The sequence below is a fragment of the Raphanus sativus genome, chromosome 2 (assembly GCF_000801105.2).
Source record: "Raphanus sativus cultivar WK10039 chromosome 2, ASM80110v3, whole genome shotgun sequence".
In the NCBI taxonomy this organism is placed as follows: domain Eukaryota; kingdom Viridiplantae; phylum Streptophyta; class Magnoliopsida; order Brassicales; family Brassicaceae; genus Raphanus; species Raphanus sativus.
In genome coordinates this window covers 21,897,106-21,917,183 of record NC_079512.1, presented here as the reverse complement: position 1 = coordinate 21,917,183, position 20,078 = coordinate 21,897,106, and the positions used below count along the sequence as shown (strand labels likewise).

Below are 20,078 nucleotides of genomic sequence, written 5' to 3'. Positions count from 1 at the left end.
CAAGCTTACTTCCTAATTAATCAGCTTCTCATGTAACTCAACGAGAGATGGTGCAGTATCTCTACTTCCAATCTGATCTACCAGTGTTTTGTATTCATCTGGAAGCCCGCCAAGTATCTTCTCAATCTGATCTTCAAGGTCCATAGGTTTTCCAAGTACAGCGAGTTGATCAAAACGAGTCGTGAAACCTTGAAAGTAGTCGTTAATCGACTTGGAGCCCTTGGTCCAGTTGTTGATCTGCTGCTTCACTTGTAAGATATGGCCTCTGCTCGGTTTCGCATAGGTGGACGTGAGAATCGCCCAGATCTCAGCAGACGTATCGGTAGTAGACAGAATCGGTTGAATTGATGGAGTTATGGCGCCAAGGAGTCCACTGTAGACGAGCTTATCCTGGCGTTTCCACAAGACGAAAGCTGGGTTTGGCGCAACGCCATCATCCATCGTAACTGTGGGAGGAGGAACGACGGTGGAGCCATCTATATAGTCGGCTAAGTCGTATCCATCAAGAAGTGCGTGGACCTGTCATTTCCACATAAGAAAATTGGTGGATGTGAGCTTTGTCACATTCGGCATATTGACGTTGAGTAAGGTGGGCGTAGTGGAGACCGTGATTGTCTCGTTTGTGGACGCCGGAGACAGAGAGTTCTCTGACATTGTCGATGGGGAGAAGATGAAGAAAAGAAAAACTTTTGAATATTTGATGGCAGCTTAGACAAGCTCTGATACCATACATGTGCTAGCAAGGGTATATACTGTATTCTAATGTATTTACATAGAGTTCCTTATAGGTATAATATATTGCCTCATAGAAGCTTCGGAAACCATCATAGGAGAATATCAGAAAGTCTCTGTCGATGGGACCATTGTCTGCGATGAACTTAGACCAGCCATCACCGAAGCTAATCTCCTGCTCTGGACTTATTGCCCATTTGACAGTCCAGAAATTTCCTTCTGGCTTCCTGAGAACCGCTGTCTGGGGGAGAGGCGTTGGATAGTACTGACTGTAATCACTTGGGAGTACCTACGAAATTGAAAAATTCCATGCAGAAAGTCAAACGCTCCATTTAGCGACAAAGAGAGATATCAAGAACAGAGGAATCGCAACATTTTACCAAAAAAAAGAACAGAGGAATCGTAATATCTACGTGTCATGTTTTACCAAAAATCTGCTAAGAGAGCAGGGACATAAATCACATCCTAAAAGATAAAAAAATAACCAAAACCTAAGTAAACAGGAACAAAGCCAACGTAAGAGTCAAGTAACAGAACCAAAGTCTAAGAGACCAGACACATGATGACCTAAAGCCTGAGAGAGCAAACATAACCAAACCCTAAAACTAGGAACTAATTAACCAAACTCTAACAAATCCAAAACATACACAAACTCTAAGAGATCAGAAACAGAACAGAACACTGCAAAACCAGGAACATAACCAAACCCTAAGATATGAAAAATGGACAAATCAAGGTATACGTTGAGCAGAAAAGGAGTCAGGTTAAGAGCTAAACAGAACAGTAAAATCAAAAGTGTAAACAATACGGAACCAAGAGATATGATTGACTGAGAAATCAAAGGTTAAAAGTTGCACCAGTACATTACATGAAACACACGAACTAACCACCGCTAATCTCATCAAAATTATCTACATAATTCTACCGCCTCTAGCAACAAACGTGATTTGGAGAAGAAAGTTACAATCTTTTTTTTAAAGAAAACAAAAGAGAGATAGATTATTACCAAACGTTGAGAAAGAAAAACATCTTTGGAGTTGTAGATAATGAGGAAATCTGGGTATGGAGTTGTAGAAGAATCTTGCCGTCTCTCGTGTGATCTCTCTCTCTATATCTAACCGTAGTTTGATCTCTCTCGTTTGTGTAGGTTCGCGACTCCGAAACACAATCAACAAAGACTCAACAACACGAAAGCATAGAAACGAGACGAGAAAGTTTTAGAGTTCCCTGTCAATAGACGAAGTACATCTCCTTCAGGATCGAGACCTGGTAATTCACTATCAGAGTGTTTTACAGAGATTTCTTAGAGTACAACAATGGCGGAATCGCTCTAACTCTCTCTGCTATTCTTTTTAGGTGATGAAGACGACGATGATCTGTTACAAGTTGTTATAACAGACTTCGTGATCCTCTGCGACGCAGCCCACTGGAGTATTGGGTAAGTTACACCTTCTGGGCTTCACTTCAAACTTCCCGAAGCCCGCTAACACTCTTTACTCTTCAGGTTTGCTCATCGAATGGGCCTCGGCCCAGCTGCTCTCGACTTATCGCACACCACACTTCACAATCTCCACCTTGGTGTGACGATACCGTCGCCGCCGCAAACTATTGCTCCCGAACCCTCAACAGAGCTTGTACAACTCGCACCTACAAGCTTGCTTACTCGTTCCTTTCCCGATCCTGGTAATCACCGGTTCGTTTGTCCTCACTTAGAACCACTCCTCAAGTACCGCCTCCTTCCAATCACTTCTGACTTCCGAGATTGGTTACCTCATCAGCCGTCTTCTCAGTTCCAAAGACGACCTCTCCCTGAAGCTCTTTCAAGCTTCAATGACGCTCAGCTTCGCCAAGCATCCACCGAACTTCTCTCCAGGCAACGTCTTCGTTAGCATATCTGCTGGATTAACCAGCGTGTTTATCTTTATCACCTTTACCACTCCATCTGCAATCACTTCTCTGATGAAGTTATACTTGGTAGCTATATGCTTAGTCTTAGCTCTATAGACGAAGTTCTTAGCCAAGTATATTGCACTTTGTGAATCGCAATGAACTTCAAACTCTCCATTGTTTAGCTTTAGCTCTTCACAAATCCCTTTTAACCAAATCCCTTCTCTCACTGCATCTGACAACGCCATGTATTCTGCTTCCGTTGTTGACAGGGCAACAACCTTTTGTAACGACGAGCTCCAACTCACTGTATTCCCTCCAATGGTGTAGACGTAGCATGTGATAGACCTGCTTCTGTCCAAGTCCGACGCATAATCAGAGTCACAGTACCCTCGGATCTTGAAGTCTCCACCTCGCTTGAAAGTTAAGTTCAGATTCATCGCTCCTTTTATGTACCTATAATCCATTTCACTGCTGACCAGTGACTTCTTGCAGGCTTACTCATATATCTGCAGACCAGTCCAACCGCGTATGCCAAGTCCGGCCTGGAGCCTACCATGGCATACATCAAGCTTCCAACCGCACTTGAGTACGGTATGTCCTCCATCTCTTTAGCTTCTTGTAACTCTAGGTCCTTAGGAACTGCCTGTAGCTTGAACTGTGAACCCAATGGCGTGCTGACTGCTTTACATTCGCTCATTCCAAAAGTCTTGAGTACTTTAGCTAGATACTCATTCTGAGATAGTAATAGAGCACCACTAGCACGATCTCTGATGATATCCATTCCTAGAATTCTTCTTGCTGCTCCCAAGTCTTTCATTTCGAACTCCGCACTCAGCTGGTCTTTAAGCCCCTGAATCGTCCTCTTTTCCTTCGATGCTATGAGCATGTCGTCCACATACAAGAGTAAATAGACCATGTTCTCTACGCAAGTTCCCTTTAGGTAGACACAGGGGTCGTATTCACTTCGTATGTAGCCTTGCTTGATCATAAAGGTATGGAACCTATAGTTCCATTCTCTTGGTGACTGCTTAAGCCCGTACAGATATTTCCTTAGCAAACACACCTGATCTTCCTTCCCTTTCTTTACATATCCCTCAGGTTGTTCCATGTAGACTCTTTCCTTTAGGATCCCATGTAGAAAAGCTGTCTTCACGTCTAACTGCTCTAGCTCCAGATCGTATTGAACTACAGCTGATAACAGCAATCTTATCGAGACATGTTTCACCACTGGTGCAAACACCTCGTTGTAGTCAATGCCTTCTGTTTGAGCATAACCTTTAGCAACCAATCTCGACTTGTGTCTAGGATCTTCCACTCCTGGAATCCCTGGTTTGTATTTATACAACCATTTACACCCTATCACCTTGTGATTTTTATGTCGCTCTGTGTAGTCCCAAGTATGGTTCTTCTCTAATGAATGCATTTCGTCATCTGATGCTGCTCCCCATAATTTCCACTCCTTACTTCGCATCGCTTCCTTGTAACTCTTAGGTTCCTCTTCTTGTAGATTTTCAGCACTTGCCAATGCATATGCTAGAAAATCTGCATCCTCAAACTTCGACGGTGGTCTTATTGTCCTTCGCTCTTTGTCTCTCGCTAGCATGTAGTTGTTCAAATCGATGTTCCCTGAGCTTTCACCTTCCGTCTCTGTGACTGATGTGTCTTCCGTATCGTTCTCTGTCTGAACCTGACCCTCGTTACTCTGCTCTTCATTAATCTGTGTTCCCTCAGATGCTCCACCTGCAGCTGATGCCTCTTCTGAATCATACTCTTCCACGTCCTCTCTGAATGTCACCTTCTTCTTTCCCTTTGATGCTTCGGAGTGCATCATCTTTGATTTCTTTGAATCATCCTCATCTTTGACGTCCTTGAACAACTTCTCCTCGTTGAACACAATGTATTTACTGGTCACCACTTTCTCTTCCTCCAGAAGCCACACTCTATAACCCTTAGTTCCCTGACCATAGCCTACGAAGATCCCTTTCACTGCCCTTGGACTTGTTTTTTCCTGCACTTGGTGAACGTACGCTACACAACCGAAGCTTCTCAGATGACCATATTCTGGTCTCTCTCCAGTCCACTTCTCCTCAGGTATCTCGAACTTTATGGAAGCATTTGGTGACCTGTTGATGATGTAGACTGCAGTGGATGCAGCCTCAGCCCAGAAGCTCTCGTCTAAACCTGTCTCAACAAGCATAGACCTTACTTTATCCATAATAGTACGGTTCATTCTCTCAGAGATACCGTTCTGTTGTGGCGTGTACGAGCAGGTTTTATGCCTCTTGATTCCCGACTCCCTGCACAGCTTATCCATCTTCTGATTACAGAACTCCAACCCGTTGTCACTCCTTAGATATTTAATCCTTCTTCCTGTCTGATTTTCAACCAAGAGCTTCCATTCTGCAAAACAAGAGAATACTTCATCTTTAGTTTTCAGAAAATAGATCCAAACTCTTTTAGAGAAATCATCAGTAAGAGTCAAGAAGTAGTGAGCCCATGATAAGCTTGAAACCGTGTTGGGTGAGCCCCATAGATCCGTATGAATATATTCAAGTGCTCCTCTCGTCACATGTTTCCCTTTTGGGAACTTCTGCTTGTGAGACTTTCCTAATGTGCATGCCTCGCAGAACCCAAGACTTCCAATCTCTCCTTTCTTCATGTAGCCTTTCCTTGCAAGCGCCTCCATGGACCTCACATTCATATGTGCTAGTCTGCGGTGCCATCTCTTTGTGTAGTCGATCACTTCCTTTGTTACATTTGCTTCTGCTTGCCTTACTGACCCTTGTAGATAGTACAATCCATTAGTGTACCTCCCCGTTAGCACTTTCTGTCCTTCCTTTTGGAACTCTACAAGGTAGTTCTGGCCAGTGTAGGTACAACCATTCTTCTCCAGCTGACCGTAAGATATCAAGTTTCTTCCCATCTCTGGAACGTATCTTACGTTTCTGAGTATCACCACTGTTCCATCGTCGTTGTCGATAGTGATATTTCCCATTCCTTGTACTCTACATAATGAGTTGTTTCCCATCATAACCTTGTTCCCTTCAAACTCCTTGAAGTCTGTTAGTAGCTCTTTCCTCGGGGTGATGTGGAACGTGCACCCGGAGTCTAGTACCCACTCCTCTTCCGATACTACAAGGCTTGCTGTTAAGACTAGCGGCCCTGGTAGTTTTACTGCAACGTTTGCTGAGCTTCCTGACTTCTCATGATGTGCTCCGTTCTTCCTCTCTGGACAATCCCTCTTCCAATGTGACTCACTTCCACATACCCAACAGGTCTTGTCTTGTTTCCCTGTTGGCTTTCCTCTAGACTTTGACCTGAACTTTCCTTTGTTCTTGTTTGACCACGGTTTGCTTCCGTTGTGGTCTCCTCTAGTGGTTGATCGTCCTCTTGATTCTGTGTATAGCCCCTCCGGCTGCTTGTTCCTACTTGACAAGCCCTTTTGCTTCAACTCCACCTCCTTAGAGTAAGCTGCAGTCATGACCTCGTTGACTGTAAGCGTATCTCTCCCTGTTCCATACTGCAGCGTGTGTACTAGCTGCTCGTATGCTGTAGGTAACCCTGAGAGTAGCTGGATTGCCTGATCCTCGTCGGAGATGTCTATCTTTATGCTGGCTAGATCCGCTACCAGTTTCAAGAAGGAGTCAAAGTTTTCCTCCATTGGTTTGTCTTCCTCCATCTTGAAGCATGAGAATTTCTTCTTGAGGTATATCCTGTTTGGTAGAGATTTTGTTTGGTAGTCTCTCTCCAATGCCTTCCACATGCCTAGTGCTGTTGTCTCGTTCATGATCTTGCGAAGAATCACGTCGCTAAGACTGATCCTGAACAGACTCCTCACACGTAGATCCTTCTCAGCTTGCTTTGGAGTTGCCTTTGTCTCCTTGTCATCTTCCTTCTTCTCGGTATAACCTTCTGAGGTAGATGCCTCCTGTAGTACTGATAGTAGCCCTTGAATCTCCAGTTGAGCCATCATCTTGAACTTCCATAGTCCAAAGTCTCCCTTCCCATCAAACTTTTCTATCTCGAACTTCCCTCGCGTTGGATCCATCTTTGTTTGCTCTAGATCTTCCCGATTCTTGTTACCTGCAGATAGCAAGAACACAGATCAATAGCAACCGAAAGAAACAATATCCAACGACCTTTGAGGTTAGTTATTTGATAAGGCTTAGACTTAGACTCCCCTTTCAGTTTTGATCGTGATGATCAGATCTGATCTTCTTCTCGATCTTTCCTCCTTTGCGAACCAGTAGGTTCCTTTTCCCCTCGATCCTCTCCGATCTCTCCTTTGATCGTTCGATTCCTCTCGATCCGTTAGCCGTAGCTCTGATACCAATTGTAGAAGAATCTTGCCGTCTCTCGTGTGATCTCTCTCTCTATATCTAACCGTAGTTTGATCTCTCTCGTTTGTGTAGGTTCGCGACTCCGAAACACAATCAACAAAGACTCAACAACACGAAAGCATAGAAACGAGACGAGAAAGTTTTAGAGTTCCCTGTCAATAGACGAGGTACATCTCCTTCAGGATCGGGACCTGGTAATTCACTATCAGAGTGTTTTACAGAGAGTTCTTAGAGTACAACAATGGCGGAATCGCTCTAACTCTCTCTGCTATTCTTGTTAGGTGATGAAGACGACGATGATCTGTTACAAGTTGTTATAACAGACTTCGTGATCCTCTGCGACGCAGCCCACTGGAGTATTGGGTAAGTCACACCTTCTGGGCTTCACTTCAAACTTCCCGAAGCCCGCTAACACTCTTTACTCTTCAGGTTTGCTCATCGGATGGGCCTCGGCCCAGCTGCTCTCGAATTATCGCACACCACACTTCACAGGAGTAAAAACCATCTTCTTTCTTCTTCTTCACTCTCTTGTTTTTGCGTCTTGGTTAGTTTGAAATCTTCAAGCTTTACTTTTGGACAAGTGCATACAAAGAGAAACTGTTTAGCTTGAGTTTGTGTATAAGGTTTTTGCAGCGAGTGAGACAGCATTACAAAAAAGCCCCTAACTCCAAGTCCCTAAGTACAAGTCGCCATAGTCGTAAAGCCTGTGTTATGTAGCCTCATTTCTGAACAAGAACGGATATATATTTACAGAGAGTGGAAAAGTCATGATCTATATACGTCACTTGTTTTGTACAAAAGTACTAGGTGTAGGAAGGTGTTTTTCTACACCTTGTAACCTTGTGCAGCAATATAAACTTTAAATTTAAATTATATTTAAAAATTAAAAATTATGTTAATATTCTAGATTTTATTATTTACTACTAATATTTTAATATAATTTTTATCTTAGTTAAACATAAAACTAAGATAAAATAAACATTTTAATTTATTTTAAATAATATTTAAGAAATATATATATATATGTCTATATATACATATATTTAAAATTATAATTTTAGATAAATTTTCATTATTTATTTTGGTTAATTTATATTAAATAAACCTTTTTATTTAGAAATGATATGAAATTGTTATAATTATCAAAAAAAATAAATAGAATTTCTAAAATTTAAAATTTATTAATATAAATAGGAAATAAATGGTGTTACTATTAAATTTTTTTTTCCAGCAACAACAACAAATTCATGTAGACTCTGTAAACCAAACCGGTAGCTCTGAATCCATATGGACAACAAATGATGATTGCTTTCTTGCACTACGTGCTAGACTATCCGTCCTCTTATTTTGCGTCCGTGGAATATTAATGAGCTCTAAACTATTGAAACTTCTATTCAGGAAATTAATGTCTTCCAAATAACTTCTAAAGGCTGGTCATTTTTCTAGTTCCGAAACCATCTTCACCAACTGAGAACAATCCGTTGTAAACGTAACTGAGAACTGCCGTAAATTCTTCATGCATTCCATTGCCCAAATAAGAGCCTCTATTAAAATTTTAAATTAAAAAAATGGTATAAAATTTTGAAAATATTTTTGAATAATAAATTTTTATGATTATAAAAATAAACTAAATAATATTTCAAAATTTATAAAATATTTTAAATTATTACATTATTTATGTCATATTCAAATATATTTATTTCATGATGATTATGAGTTATTTCCATATTATAAAAATTTACCAAAACTAGAAATCGACATTAAATATAATTTTTTTTGTAAACGACCAACATGAAATATAATCGACATGTCATATTTTGATATTAACAATGTCATCAATTATATTATGCCATGTCACTTTTTTAGTAAAGTTGATCGTAAAAATGTTTTGTACAAAAGTACTAGGTGTAGGAAGGTGTTTTTCTACACCTGGTAACCTTGTGCAGCAATATAAACTTTAAATTTAAATTATATATAAAAATTAAAAATTATGTTAATATTCTAGATTTTATTATTTACTACTAACATTTTAATATAAATTTTATCTTAGTTAAACATAAAACTAAGATAAAATAAACATTTTAATTTATTTAAATTATATTTAAGAAATATATATATATATATGTCTATATATACATATATTTAAAATTATAATTTTAGATAAATTTTCATTATTTATTTTGGTTAATTTATATTAAATAAACCTTTTTATTTAGAAATGATATGAAATTGTTATAATTATCAAAAAAATTAAATAGAATTTCTAAAATTTAAATTTTTATTAATATAAATAGGAAATAAATGGTGTTACTATTAAATTTTTTTTTTCAGCAACAACAACAAACTCATGTAGACTCTGTAAACCAAACCGGTACCTCTGAATCCATATGGACAACAAATGATGATTGCTTTCTTGCACTACTTGCTAGACTATCCGTCCTCTTATTTTGCGTCCGTGGAATATTAATGAGCTCTAAACTATTGAAACTTCTATTCAGGAAATTAATGTCTTCCAAATAACTTGTAAATGCTGGTCATTCTTCTAGTTCCGAAACCATCTTCACCAACTGAGAATAATCCGTTGTAAACGTAACTGAGAACTGCCGTAAATTCTTCATGCATTCCATTGCCCAAATAAGAGCCTCTATTAAAATTTTAAATTAAAAAAATGGAGCCTCTATTAAAATTTTAAATTAAAAAAATGGTATAAAATTTTGATAATCTTTTTTAGTAATAAAATTTTATGATTATAAAAATAAACTAAATAATATTTCAAAATTTATAAAATATTTTAAACTTATTACATTATTTATGTCATATTCAAATATATTTATTTCATGATGATTATGAGTTATTTTCATATTACAAAAATTTACCAAAACTAGAAATCGACATTAAATATATTTTTTTTTGTAAACGACCAATATTAAATATAATTGACATGTCATATTTTGATATTAACAATGTCATCAATTATATTATGCCATGTCACTTTTTTAGTAAAGTTGATCGTAAAAATGATATATGTCAAATCATTTCAAATAATATCTAGAAATATGATGATAAATATTTTTTTTAATATTCTTTAAGTGGACTACTCGAGTCTATTACTTATCCAAGAATTATTTGGAAACAAAGCTCAACCGAATATGGACCTATATAGGCCGAAAGAAACCTCCCTCCATACAGAATTGAGTTGACCAAAATCCAAGATTAGACATTGTAATATACATTTAATAATTGTAATATACATTTAATAATAGGCTTAAAACTCTAATCCCTGGTCTCTAACTAATCTCTATTCAACTAGAGATATTTGTAGATAAATAACAAAATTCAGAGATCTAGAGTAGCAATTCAGGTCTCTTCTTCCACAATAAAGAAAATGGATGTTACTTTTTTTTGAACTATAAATGGGCTGTTACTTGAATAACTAGTTGCATTGTGATAAAAGAAATTCCAAATTGACAAAAAAGATTTGTTCTTTTTCTTTTTACGATTAATTAAAGAGTATTAAACCAGACGATCAAAATCGTCTTGTCCCACTTTCTATTTTGGTATAAGAGATTCTCTGACTAAGACAATCTGAACAATGAAGAATAGGTAATAACTAATAACCAGCATGGCATGGCTGCTACTTCTTACTTTTTCTTTGGTCAAGGCTACTACTTCTTCCTTTTGGAAAACTTACCGTTCTTTCCATGTTTCTGAAAAAAATCAAGACATAAAAACAGTATTAAAAGCTCATCAGAGAGAAGAACAGAGAAAGAGACAGAAGGTTGACAATGTATTGTCACATCCTAAAGTTTGTGATGGTTATACCTATTTATACATCTGCATCTTTTTCTTTGTTATCCTCTTACATATTTTTGATCGTCTTACATATAAAACACCATTATTGAACACACACAAAATTAAACACCATTAAATACAATAAAACTGGATTACAGTAGTTTCTCGCACGTCTCTCATAGCCATAGGATGAGATTTTTCTTTTGTTTATATCACCTTCCTTGCCCTCCTTGTGAAGCAGATAAAATAATTAAACCGGTGTTCACATTTTAGAACATTACTAATTCACTTCAATTTTTTTTTGGTAAAATGTTAAATAATTCACTTCTATATTTATCTATATATTCTTTTTAAATAAGGAATTCTAAGAAACAAAATAATATTACTCTATATTCTTTCTAAAAATAGAAGATATCTACTATAAAAACATACATTAGAGCAAAAATCATTTGTATATACAAGACATTTATTTTAGAGAAAGTTATAGAGATATATATTCCATATCTAGAAAATATATGCAAGTAAAGAAAGTAAATTCTCTAATATTTTTTGTTTATATGTTTTAATTTAAATGTTCTAAGCTATACATTTTTATGTCTTCAACTAAACTATGCATGCAGATGTACATATTTTATATAGGTTTCCCCCGCTTGAATTGGTTCTGCAGTACAAAAAGTAATTTATTTGAAGATAATAAATAGATTCTAAGAAGGTGAAACTAAAATAAATAGCTATAATAATAGAACAGAACAAAAAGAAAATGAAATGATACAAGGAAGATTAGCTTGTTCTGTGTGGTATGTATCGATTATTTACACGAGAAAAGGTATAGAAGGATGTGGGCTTAATGTCAAAAACGAAAGCAGGCCTAGTTGGTTATGTGGAAGTCACTTTCTGCTCTTGAGGTAGTTTATTGAGGCAAAATGACAAAAGTGTCCTCCACTAACAGCTTTTTCCATCTATTTTTCCATCTATTTTTTTGTCTCGTGAGAAGGTATCTTTTCAAAATTCAAAAGCATCAAAGTATTTTAATTATTTAATTACAGCCACAGAAAAACATCTATCTAATTAAAACTCAAGTACAAAATCATTTTGTTTGGTTACTTGGATAGCATTTTAAACATTCAGTTTGTTTGGAAACATGGATTGCAGTTTAAAAAAGAGGTTTGTTTGAAAACATGGATAACAATATTAAATGAGAATTGTTTGGAAACATGGATAGCAGTATATTTACTTCCTTTTATTTACACATTTAGTCATTGCATTTATAAAAAATTAAGTATTTCCTTTTTATAATTTTTTTTTACAGATTTTACCACTAAATTTAAAATCAATTTAAATTAATTAATTATAATTCCAAACTTATCTAAACAAATTGATGTCTCCATATATTGATCATTATTAATATGTAAAATTACTATTAAAAAAATATTTCACTTATTTTAGCCAAACACATAAAAATATAGATATTTTTTTTTTTAAATCATTTAGGCATAAACATTCGGATACCCATTTAGGTACGAGCCGTTTCTTTCGGGTATAGATTTTTTTGGGTTTTGAAATTTCTTTTTAGTACTTCCTTTTGTGTTTTTTTATTTATAGATTCTACCATTGCATTTAAAATTAATTTAAATTAATTAATTAAATTTCAAAAATTATCTAAACAAATCGATATTCATATATTGATCATTACTAATATTGTAAAAATATTAGTAAATAAAAAATTTCTATTTAATTTCATTTAGCCAAACACATAAAAATATTTTCTATTTGTTTACAAAATCAGTTAGGCAAATGCATTCATATATCCATTTAGGTACGGGTCGTTTCTTTCGGGTATATATTTTTTGGGTTTTGATATTTCTTTTTAGGTACTTCCTTTTTGTATTTTTTTTTATTTACATATTCTAACCACTGCATTTCAAATCAATTTAAATTCATTAAGTACAATTCCAAAACTTATTGAAACAAATCGATATTCATATATTGATCATTATTAATATTTTACAAATATTACTGAATAAAATTTTATATTTCACTTAATTTAGCCAAACACATAAAATATTTTTTATTTGTTTACGGAATCCGTTAGAAATAAATATTTGGGTATCCATTTAGGTACTGGTCAATTTTTTCGGGTATAGATTTTTTTGGTTTTGATATTAGACCATGTTTGGATATAAATTTATGTGTGAGTTTCAAATTGAATCCGCCGGGTTTGTATGAATTTTGTTCTGATGTATAGGAAACTAAAAATATTTAAATAACGAAAGTATTTGAAAATGATTTATATTTGAACAAAAAATAATGGCTGCACATGAAAAAATCAATATAAAAGTACTGTACATTTGCATTCAAAATCATTTTTTTAACAACAGACTACACAAATATGTTTATTTGTATAAAAAATTAAATTACAATGTAAATATTTAATTAATATAGAAATATGTCACATTGTTTAAAATATCAATATAAAAGTATTATACATTTGCGTTCTAAAATTATTTATTTTAACAACAAGCCAAATAAATATATTTATTAGCGAGAGAATAAAACAAAGCAAAAAAACACATAGTTTACCAGAGAGACTCTATATGTCGAACTTATTATAAAGAAGATTTTACTAAGATAAATGCATTCAATAATTACAAACAAATAATATATTTCATAAAAGTGAAAATAATACCCGCCCTTTCAAGGGCGGGTCAAAATCTAGTCTTTATCTTAATACTTTTTCTTTTCTATCATCTCTTTATTTTCCTTATCTCAAACTATCGCGTTTTATTTGACGGCGACGACGACTTCAACAACCACAAAAACTCTATCTCATTCATCCTTCCATACCTGGTTTAAGATTTCGATGGACCTGCCACAACCCAGTTTGCAGAATTTCAGCCCGAGAGATACTCATCCATCATCAATATCACAAGCATTTCTTTTTTTTTTCTGGTCCCAACAAGCTCCTCTTTTTCCTCAGTCGTCGTTGTATCCGTCAGTTTCTGTATGTATCGAAAACTGTCTTCTTTTGTCTGATCAATTTCTTCTCTACAGTTATCACTCAGAGTTATTTGCTTATTTTTATTGATTCCCGAGTGATTGAGTTTTCTTGAATTTGCAGATAATGCCTCGGCAACAGAAGCTTTTGTCATCACGAGTGCTTAAAGTGTGATTCGCTGAATCCATAGGTAAAGTTTTCGTTTAAGTTTATGTTTAGGGCGTGATTTGTTGATTGTGATTTGAAAGCTTTCTTGTGTGGATGCTAGAGCTTCTTTGATGCTGATATTGTGCTCGAAGCTGATTTGTTTCCAGTGATGCAGGGTTACCCATTGCAGGATCTACTGATTATTGGCTTGGCAGAGGATGTGAAATACAAGAATGAAGATTTGAGAGGTATTTGAATGGGAACCGGCTTGTTAGGACAATAAGAATGAAGTTTAAAAACATGGACAGTTCGTAGAAGAACCCCAGCAGTGACAAGCAGTGACATGGATAGTTTGTTAAGGAATCACATCAGTTACACATGGACATGTCTACAAGGTGTACGTGTGGACATCGCTAGACGATGTACATGTGGACGTGAACATAATGGTTTAGCTTCTTGTAACATAATGGACAACAAAAATTATTGTCTATGTGTATGCTTATGGCATGTACATGTTTTCATGAGAGTACTTGTACACCCACTGTATCGGTTTTAAATTTTCCTAATGCAAGACTAATGTGTATGTTTTTTTTTCAGTTTATGTGTGCATAAAAAAATAGTATCCATGTGTACATTTTTTTTCATGTACACATCATTGTGATGAAACTACATGTACAACATTAAGATTATCCATATGTACACTGTAAAGAACTATCCACATGTACGCCTTTCTTTATAGAAAAACAACACATTTAGCTAAATTACTACTCACATGACCCTTTTAATCTCTTTGTCCAAGTCATGGGGTATAAACCCTTTCTTCAACTTGAAGTTGGTCTCGAGTTTTTGCCTGGCTTTTGCTTTACTTTCCATCTTCTTACCAAGTAATTCAACTTGAAGTTGTATCTTTTTCATAGTAGCCTATACCTTGGGTTTATTTTCCCTCTTTTCTTGCTTGGTCAGTCTTGTGTTAGAAATCAACAAGCATAAACATGAGTGAGTCAAATCGTGTTATATAATGTACACCATTAAAATTATCCACATGTACACTATAAAGCTATCCACATGTTTTCTCCGTTTAAATGTACACCTTTTGTTTAAAGAAAAGAAACATATTTTAGGAGTTTTAAAGATGTGAACTTGTTTGCAATCTCTAAAGACAAGTGGGAAGTCAACTATAGGAACAAAATTGAAACATACACTTGATCAATATAGGAATAATTGTTTTCTCTCATTATTGTATCCTTCTTGCTGCTTCTGAGAACCAGAGACACAGAACACACGAAGGATTCAGAGGCCTGAGACTTGAAACCAAAACAATAGAATGTTATCCAAATGTATCAGAAATACAACTATTTTGGATCCATGTAGCTTCAGTATCAACGAACATCTCAAAAGCATGGTGAACTTACCAAAAGAAACAAACTTTAATATTGAATCAAAACCCAGAAGTTGGGTTTCTTCCCTAACATGGAAGATTCCAACTCTATGCAACTACTAAGCTAGTTAGTCATAACACCTGCCACAAAACGGGAAATGATATAATCGAGAGAGATTGTTCAAAAAAAAAAGATATAATCGAGAGAGACAAGTACAAGACCAATCAACCACAAAACTGAATAATTTCCTGTTTAAAATTGTTACTAATCGAAGAGACATCCACCAACAGAACGTCACGCCGCTATCATCATCACCACCAATGACACCGGTTCACACCGCAGCCGTCAGCCGCGAGAACACCTACCGTGAACCCAGCCGTTTGATTTATTCTCTCTTCTAACATTCCATCTAGATTCTCAATTTAGGAAAAAGAAAACAAAGCAAAAAATAAAATAAAATAAAAGGAAGTCATTTTGCCGACAAAAGTTTGCACTGCTAAGTAAACGAAAAAGGATATATTTGTCATTTGAATAAGCAATATGCATGATTCAGTGTGCAAAAGTACTTTAGGAGTAACAAGTGACTTACCGTGTAATATAGAAGAGGAAAAGTGACCTCAGGTGTAAATGTTTCTTAGTTATATTTATTACATTTTCAATTATTACACTAACCTGTCAAATTTATTATTGCTCTTGTAACCTATTAGTCAGGGAAGAGAGAAAAGAGAGATTTTTCTTCAAGCCGATGGAAGGAGACTTTAGCTCTGTCATCAACTTGTTTGATTCGTTTTACTTCTTTTTTTTATTTGATTTATTTTTAGTTTTTTAATTTGTTTGATTATCAATTTATTTTAAATCTGGCAAAAAAAATTATTGTTTTTTTGTATGTTTTTCCAATGGAAATGGAAAGACTAATGATTTTCTTCAATTGAACCGTTTAGAAAAAAATAATTGACAGCAGATGGTGGCGACAGATCTTTACTGGTTTCAATTGTTGATGGTTTCTCATGTGATGGTGATAGAATTTTTGCTCTAAATTATGGTTACTTCAAAAAGCAGCATTAAATTCAATGGAACTAACCTGGTTATTTTCTTAAAATCACAATTCTTGGCTTTAATTGTTTCTAAAAATATAACTATTTTAAACAGTTAAATATTTGAGTTGACAACTAAAGTCCTCGTAGTCTCAAACAGTGTAACAGTAAAAATCTTAATAGTCACAAACTCTTTGGGGGGGGGGGCTTAGTTTATTTTATTTATAAAGTTATTGATGAAATAGTTCAATATGAAGTTCTAACTGGTGTTTTAAAAGTTTATGTCTAAAGCAATATGTTTTAATATAGTAGTTCGATTTGCTATAGTTCCAAAAACAAAGTCATATTAATTATTTAAGCGATTGTTTCGATTTGCTTAGTTTATTTTCTTTATAAAATTATTGATGAAATAGTTCCATATGAAATTCTAACTGGTTTTAAAGGTTTATGTCTAAAGCAATATGTTTTAATATAGTAGTTCGATTTGCTATAGTTCCAAAAATAAAGTCATGTTAATTATTTAAGCGACTGTTTCGCAATCAGAACAAATTTAATGTAACAGATCATAATGATCAAAAAAATTTCAATACATGTCTAGTCACAAATATTAATGATAGTTTAAATTTCATCTATAAATTAAATTTCATATATTGCAAATATGTAAATATTTTTTAAATATATATCGTAGCTTGATAAAATTTGCAGACACAATATTTTGAACCGAAGCCAATAAGGTGGAGACACATATACAAATTAGGATTAACTCTTGCACTCACTGAGAATTCATATGGTGACATAGTATCAAAATTAGTACAAACTAGATAGTTTTGCAAAAATATGGGTTTCTTTTTTAAATCAGTAAACAAAAAGAATTTGACGAGATAATGGAAGATAGGAATATTCGGATAAATTTATTTCCTTTACATATATAATGTTCTACTCTAGTGGTTTGATGAAAATTCATTCAATATCCACCTCCAAAGTTGTTTAGGCTTCATGCCTTCTTTATTCAACACAATGGTTGAGAAGACATCTGCTACCCCTGAAGACACTATAGAGATTCAAGATGGGTTTTTAGATAGGATGAGTTTCGATCTTCATCTTGTACTTGAGTCACTTGGAAGCTGTTTCCCTTGGATTGAAGATTTGAAGATTGAACATTTCCTTGAAAAGACTTGTTATGTGCTGGCTAGAAACATTCAAGAATCTGCCAGTGGTGCTGCAAATCCTGTCACAGAAGTCTATGTTATGTTCCGTATGCCATAGCGGTTGCTCTTAGGTGTAGTCAACTCATACTGATCTCAAATAAGTTGACATATTACTTCTTGCTTTCTTTTTCTGGACAGTTGTACTGGTCTGAACAGTGTCGATAATTGCTTCTTTTTCCAGTTGTTGTAAAGTACATAATACTTTTCTTTGGTTCTTTTCATTGTGTCAAATCAAAGTTGATACTTGGTACATCTTCTCTTCTTCTTTTTTTTCACTTAAAACCAAATAGGTAAAGTTTGGCCGGTAATTTTATATAGTTTATTTTATTTATAAAGTTATTGATGAAATAGTTCAATATGAAGTTCTAACTGGTGTTTTAAAAGTTTATGTCTAAAGCAATATGTTTTAATATAGTAGTTCGATTTGCTATAGTTCCAAAAACAAAGTCATATTAATTATTTAAGCGATTGTTTCGATTTGCTTAGTTTATTTTCTTTATAAAATTATTGATGAAATAGTTCCATATGAAATTCTAACTGGTTTTAAAGGTTTATGTCTAAAGCAATATGTTTTAATATAGTAGTTCGATTTGCTATAGTTCCAAAAATAAAGTCATGTTAATTATTTAAGCGACTGTTTCGCAATCAGAACAAATTTAATGTAACAGATCATAATGATCAAAAAATATTTCAATACATGTCTAGTCACAAATATTAATGATAGTTTAAATTTCATCTATAAATTAAATTTCATATATTGCAAATATGTAAATATTTTTTAATATATATCGTAGCTTGATAAAATTTGCAGACACAATATTTTGAACCGAAGCCAATAAGGTGGAGACACATATACAAATTAGGATTAACTCTTGCACTCACTGAGAATTCATATGGTGACATAGTATCAAAATTAGTACAAACTAGATAGTTTTTGCAAAAATATGGGTTTCTTTTTAAATCAGTAAACAAAAAGAATTTGACGAGATAATGGAAGATAGGAATATTCGGATAAATTTATTTCCTTTACATATATAATGTTCTACTCTAGTGGTTTGATGAAAATTCATTCAATATCCACCTCCAAAGTTGTTTAGGCTTCATGCCTTCTTTATTCAACACAATGGTTGAGAAGACATCTGCTACCCTGAAGACACTATAGAGATTCAAGATGGGTTTTTAGATAGGATGAGTTTCGATCTTCATCTTGTACTTGAGTCACTTGGAAGATGTTTCCCTTGGATTGAAGATTTGAAGATTGAACATTTCCTTGAAAAGACTTGTTATGTGCTGGCTAGAAACATTCAAGAATCTGCCAGTGGTGCTGCAAATCCTGTCACAGAAGTCTATGTTATGTTCCGTATGCCATAGCGGTTGCTCTTAGGTGTAGTCAACTCATACTGATCTCAAATAAGTTGACATATTACTTCTTGCTTTCTTTTTCTGGACAGTTGTACTGGTCTGAACAGTGTCGATAATTGCTTCTTTTTCCAGTTGTTGTAAAGTACATAATACTTTTCTTTGGTTCTTTTCATTGTGTCAAATCAAAGTTGATACTTGGTACATCTTCTCTTCTTCTTTTTTTTCACTTAAAACCAAATAGGTAAAGTTTGGCCGGTAATTTTACATAGGTTTGACTATTGAGCAAGAGAAAGAAAACACGTGTGACTTATCCTCTACAAATCCAAATTGGATTACCATAAAGATTCCTAAAGTTTAATGTAAAAGTTAAAAAAATAAACTGTAAGTCTGAGCAGTTGGAAATGAGATTTGGTATATGTTGTTTATTTTCTTGTTTGGGTGGGTATCATTTTCGTATTTGTATGTTAAATCGAGTAGTTAAACATAGCCTCAACATTCTGATTGTCATTATTCATAATAAATTTAATAGATTATAATATCACGTCTGTTGTGAATCAACGCAAATTAACTTTGAAGAAAATAAGAGCAAAACGTATTGAGAGACTTCTTATAATTGTGTGAATTAATAATCTTACAAACCCTTAAACATGTATTTATAGCAGTCTCAAAACCTGATTTTCTTTTTCTGATTAGGAATACATACTTATAAAAAAAGTAAATTTCCTAAACCGAATACACAAAAGCATTAAGAAGCTAGCTCATACATTATTTCTTAGTCCTGAGAAGGTTATGCTTCTTCATTTTAAGAATCACCTGTGTAAAATAAACCCAAAGATCATTGTTTGATAAACATGACTGGTTAAGAATAATGAGGATACGTGCAAGATTTAGACTTTTCCATCTTTGTTTAAAACCATGGACACTGTCCTGACCTTGAAATCCCCTGTTCCAGTCCAATGATAACCATATATCTTTAGTTTATCCACAAAACAGAGGAGTTAAGAGAAGGAAAACAGAGGATTTATATACCATCTGGTGTCTCAACGAAGAGATCGGTTCCTTTAGCAAGAAGAGATGTATTCTTGTCAAATTCAGGAGGCAAATCAGAGGAGTCTTCGATAGGTAATACAGTCACAGAGCCGTTCAATCTATTGATCTTGCAACTTCTTCTCTACTTTTTGGTTTCAATCAAATTAATT

General features: G+C 34.5%; 1 long non-coding RNA gene across 1 annotated transcript; it reads left to right on the top strand.

Annotated features, from left to right (window-relative positions):
- The first annotated feature begins 13,526 nt into the window (after positions 1-13,526).
- Positions 13,527-14,838, top strand: LOC130499097 (uncharacterized). The gene is made up of 3 exons (XR_008937988.1): positions 13,527-13,755; positions 13,873-13,939; positions 14,072-14,838. It is a non-coding gene; the product is annotated as an uncharacterized LOC130499097 (long non-coding RNA).
- Positions 14,839-20,078: the final 5,240 nt, after the last annotated feature.